The sequence below is a fragment of the Topomyia yanbarensis genome, chromosome 2, assembly GCF_030247195.1.
Source record: "Topomyia yanbarensis strain Yona2022 chromosome 2, ASM3024719v1, whole genome shotgun sequence".
Taxonomy (NCBI): domain Eukaryota; kingdom Metazoa; phylum Arthropoda; class Insecta; order Diptera; family Culicidae; genus Topomyia; species Topomyia yanbarensis.
Window position 1 is genome coordinate 417,267,930 of NC_080671.1, and position 6,000 is coordinate 417,273,929.

Sequence of the window (6,000 nt, forward strand, 5' to 3'; positions counted from 1 at the left end):
GGTAACATTTACGTGATGTTCCATTATGTTTAAACTTATTTTCAGGTTGGAGGTACGTGGATTTCCAATGAGGATAATGGAATTTATATACGCGCACCTAATTTTGGTTATAAAAAATCAATAATCCAAGATGCTTATAGCTCAGCCATTTGAATTCAGATATTAGACCGACTCTCTTTGCAAAAAATTCAGTAATTCAATTGTCAAATTGGAATTACAGATCACTGAAAATTTGATTATTGTGTTGTCAATAAAACAATTTAATTGTTGAATTTTCGGTGGGGAAGAATTTGTCAAATGGTTAAATAAAAATTACTGAATCAGTAGTTTAAATTGCTGAATTTTTATCCTTAAAAATTGTTGGGTACAGAAGCGGTAAAGATGTTTATATTTTATCGGACTGTTACTGTTTGAAAAATTTTAAGCGATTAGTTTTAAGTATCGATGTTCTGAGTTTTTTGATTTCTTTCAAAAAATCGTGCCCTAATATACAGGCTTGATTTAACTTCATACTTATAATAATAATAATAATTTGTTTATTTGTTTTTATGTATACATATATATATATATATATATATATATATATATATATATATATATATATATATATATATATATATATATATATATATATATATATATATATATATATATATATATATATATATATATATATATATATATATATATATATATATATATATATATATATATATATATATATATATATATATATGTTTTATTTTGGTTGATGATGTGATTTCCATATGCTTATATCTTTGACCTGAGCTTACATATATCGTAAGCAATAAAACAACTAATTACAAATTAAATGCAAGTAATCTTCTCACAGATTTATTACAAGATTCTAGCCTAAAAGTGCTACATCGCTTAATCGAGCAATGTTAGCAGGTGAAAACAACGATATTAAGCACAGTATCATTATAGTGCCAGTAGGAACATAGTTGGCTTATAATAAAGGTTTCATCGCACCTGACGTCTTTCTGAAAGACATTGTTTTTCGCCGCTTATATAGTGTTCGAATAAATCAGGCACTCGTATAAGCTTATCGAATACACAAATTTCGCCAATTTCTTTGCATTGTTCATTTAACTGTTCCAAAGTAACATCTAACTGTTCCAAGTGTAAACCGTAATCTCCAATGGCACACTAGTTGTGATGCTGTACCTTTTAGAATTTCGGAAAGACAATCACGAGAATGCGTGTGGTTCGTTTCAGTTGATAGCTTAAGAAGAACTTTTATTTTGACGTTTCAGTTATACACGGTAATTTCTTTATAGGTAATTGTTAATTGCAATACACTCATATTACACTCTTAACATCTCCCCTCAATTTAACAATCCCAGTTGGTCACGAAGCATCCGAAACCTTGGCGAAGGCAGTCCTTTGGTCATCACGTCTGCTAGTTGATGTTCAGTTGGTACATACTCAAGACGCAATTTACCTTTCTCGACGAGCTCCCTCACGAAGAAATGCTGAATATCAACATGCTTATCCGTTTCTGTTTACGAGGCTCCATCGTTAGAGCAATACACGGTTGATTGTCTTCGAACACCGTTATTGGTTCTTGAACTTCACGTCCAATCGACTGTAGCAAGTTAGCAACCCAAATTAGGTCACAGCTGGCAAGGCAAAGAGCCATTAGTTCTGCCTCTGTAGTTGACAGAGCTACCGAGGTTTGTTTCTTAGTTGCCCATGCAACTGTTGATCCATACAGTTTGATTACAAATCCCGACACTGAACGTCGATCGTTTGGATCGTTACCCCAGTCCGCATCAGCAAACGCTTGAAGACCATCCGGTACATCTTGTCGACGATATACAAGTTGATAATCCATTGTACCTTTCAGGTATCTTAGGACTCGTTTCAGGTACACCCAATGTTCGTCCGACGCACAGCACTGGAATCCTGCAAAGTAATTGACAGCAGCGCAAATGTCCGGCCTTGAAGTTACCATCAGGTACATTAAACAGCCAATTAATTCCTTGTATGGGTTATGAGTGATCTGCTTGGCTTCCTTGTTCTTTTCAAGCTTCAAATGCGGCTCCATGGGGATCGCAGATGGTTTGCAATTGCTCATTCCGAATCGCTCAAGCACACTTGTCACATACGCTTTCTGTTCAATTATCATTAGACCCTTATTCCGATCACGCTTAATGTTCAGCCCAAGAAAGCTACTTACTTCCTGCAGATCTCTCATCTCGAATTCAGCAGACAATTTATTCTTTAGTACGCCTATCACCTTTTCAGAATTTCCAATGATGAGAATATCATCCACATATATCACTACATACAATACAATACCATTCTTCGACCAAACGTATAAACAAAAATCGTTCTCACTCCGTTTGAACTGCATACGGCTCATAAACTCGTGAAACCGATCGTTCCACTTACGCGACGCTTGCTTTAGACCGTATATGGCTTTGTTCAATCTGCACACCAGTGATACTCCCCGCTCAAAGCCAGACGGTTGGCGCATAAATACTTCCTCATCCAACACACCGTTGAGGAACGCGCACTTTACATCCATCTGGTGAACATGCCAACATTCCTGATTCGCAAGTGACAGGAGAATACGTAGCGTCGTCATCTTTACAACCGGTGAATATGTGTCCGAATAATCAAAGCCGTGTCGTTGAAAGAACCCTCGTGCCACTAACCTGGCTTTATATCGCTCCACTACACCTTCACTGTTTCTCTTGATCTTAAATACCCATTTGTTATCAATCACACGTTTTCCTTTAGGTAGTTCAACTAAGCTCCAAGTAGCATTCTTCTCCAACGATTTCAGTTCTTCTTCGATGGCTTTCTTCCACATTGGCCAATCACTACGCGTTTTCAACACTTCCACGTCAGACGGTATGTTCTCGACGAACTCTTCAGCACTGAGCGCAAACGCTGTAATGTCAACCTCATAATCGTTGTGCCACACCGGTGGAGCAACCATCCGTGTACTTCGACGGGAACCACTATCCACTATCGGGTTTTCTTCTTCATCATCCAGCGAATGCATATCATCCGAATCAGATTCCTCTGGTATAATTCTGTCAGGCTCATTATTGACGTCACACAAATCATCCGGCATACAATCACTCGATGGTCGATCTTTGATCACCACCATTCTAGGATTGTCTGGCTCTTTATCGATGCGTAATCCACCGAACTCGCACTCGTTAAAAATTACATCCCGCGACACGAAAACTTTCTTCCCGTTCCAGCAGCGGTAACCGTTCGGCGCATACCCGACGAAAAGCACTTTTTGACTTTTACCATCAAGTTTCTTGCGCAATGGCTTTGGTACGTGCACGAAACAATCACTCCCGAACACACGAAGTTTTGAGACATCCGGCTTCCGCCCGTTCCAAGCTTCATATGGTGTTACACTACCTTCGATCGCTACACTCGGGCTCCGATTCAGGAGGTAAGCCGCAGCATACACCGCTTCACCCCACATGTTCTTCGGCAAACGACTTGTTTCAAGCATCGCTCGCACTTTTTCCACGATCGTACGGTTTAGCCTTTCACTAACTCCATTTTGTTCAGGAGTATATGGAACTGTATACTCCAGACGAATGCCTTTTTGCTTGCAATATCTCTTCATTAACTTCCCAGTGTATTCGCCCCCGTTATCACACCGAAGTCGACCGATTTTTGTTCCGAAATGAGAGGTGACCATCGCTTCATATTCCACTAGCCGATCTAATACTTCGTCCTTGGACTTAAGCAAATACACTACGCACACATGTGTAAAGTCATCAGTAAACGTTAAAAAATACTCGTTCCCGTCCCACGAAATTGGGCTTACCGGACCACAAACATCACTGTGAACGATTTCCAGCGGCCTTCTAGCACGCTGTTCCGCCCTGGTTTGGAACGGTTCACGCGTTTGCTTTCCACTGATACACGGTTCACACACATATTTCATCGAACTATCACAAGTGTCTTCAATCGACATGCCATCGACCATGTTTTCCTTAATGATCTTCACTAAATTGTCGTTTCCGAGATGGCCGAATCTTTGATGCCAGAGCTTCATTTTCGTACTCACTTTTCCCGTTACTAGAGCTTTTTCTCCATTTCTCTCGCAAATAAGATTCATGCAGTACAGACGACCTAACTGCTTTCCGGTAGCAACAATTTCACCATCGTCCTCAACAGTAACACGCCCACCGTAAAAAATTACCTTTTTACCGGTGTTTTCCAAACGCCGCAGCGACAGGAGGTTCAATGAAAGCTCCGGAATATACAAAACATCTTCCATGTTCACTTGTATCATCTCATCACCCACAATAGCGTTAGCAACAATACGCCCTTTGAAATGAGCGAGCAAGTTAACACCATTCTTCGCCGTCTGTATTATAACCGGCTGATCTAATTTTTCCAGACATTCGAACAGCATCTTATTATTGGCCATATGCTCAGAGGCACCACTGTCCAAAAACCATTTGGCATCAATAACACTGCCAGTAATCGCGATTTCCACCGCTGCCACAAAAGACACCGTTTTTGAACCAACATTCGCATTCTGTGCAATACTTTTCTTCCCGTGTCTCTGACCATTGTTTTTATTTTCGCCGGATTTAAGACACTGGGCTTTCTTATGGCCAAGCTCACCACAACCAAAACACTTTATTTTGATTTTGGATTTCCCCGAAAACGCTGCTTCTTCCGTGTTGACTTCTAGTCGCTGACCCTTGCGCTTAGCTTCCACATCGAGATATTTCCGTCGCACTAAATCCATGGTAAGCTTCTCTGATATCGCTTCCATAGCGGTAGTGACGGCATCGTATGACTCCGGCATCGTCAGCATAAGATGGCAGATCACATCTTCTTCTTCCATTTTCGCACCAGCGCCTTTGACCTCACGCACGAGTTTATCAAACCGTAAAAAATGTTCCTGCAACTTTTCATTTTCGCAGAAACGCATCGACAGCAGCTGACGTTTTAGTAAAAAGCGATTTGTGATGCTTTTTCGTTCAAACACGTCGTGTAACCCGTCCCAGATTTGTTTTGGACTCTCTTTGTCCTTGACGTACTCAAGGTGACTGTCCGCTACCGCCTGAATTAAAACAGAACGACACTTATTGTCCTGCTTTATTCGTGCAGCCTTTTTTAATTCGTTCGCCGCTTTCACTTCGTTCGATGCGCCCGCGGGACTTTCCCAAAAATCTTCCTCTTCAGCTGCTTTCTCCACACAATGCAGCACCTCCAGTTGCTGGAGATAAACGCGCATCCGGAAACTCCAGTTATTAAAACCCGTTCCGTCGAAAGGTCTGAACTTGAGGATTCTTGCATCGTCCTCCATCGCGCACTACCGACCGATTTCTTTCGCGGTCCCAAATCGAGAAAGAGAAAAAAACGTGGTTTAAACTGGGTCCATAACCTTTTAGAATTTCGGACAGACAATCACGAGAATGCGTGTGGTTCGTTTCAGTTGATAGCTTAAGAAGAACTTTTATTTTGACGTTTCAGTTATACACGGTAATTTCTTTATAGGTAATTGTTAATTGCAATACACTCATATTACACTCTTAACAGTACCAACAAATTCGATTAAAGTAGAGGCTTCCTCTTCTGAAGCATCCGGTGAGAAAAACTTCGATTTAATGAGCGGGTTAGCTTCTTCGAGTAATATTGTCTTAGTCGTTTCAGATTAATTGGTTAATATAAGTGAATTCACCACATCGCTTAATCCTAAACAAGATTTTTTTTCAGTAAACTACTGTTAACAATGTCTATTTTTATCACAAAGAGCGTGAAATCAGCTTATTTTCTGAATTTATTTTCTGTTTTAACTTATTTGTATTTAACGAGAGAGTTGATCAAATAATTACCAAATTATTTGAAATGCAACTAATATTTTTGGATTAAAGATTTTTATTCACAAAAATTCGACAGAATTGACAGCGGTTATTCCTCTACCCAGTCAAACGAATCCGGAACCGGTTCTGATTTCCAGCATGAATTCCAGCTCAA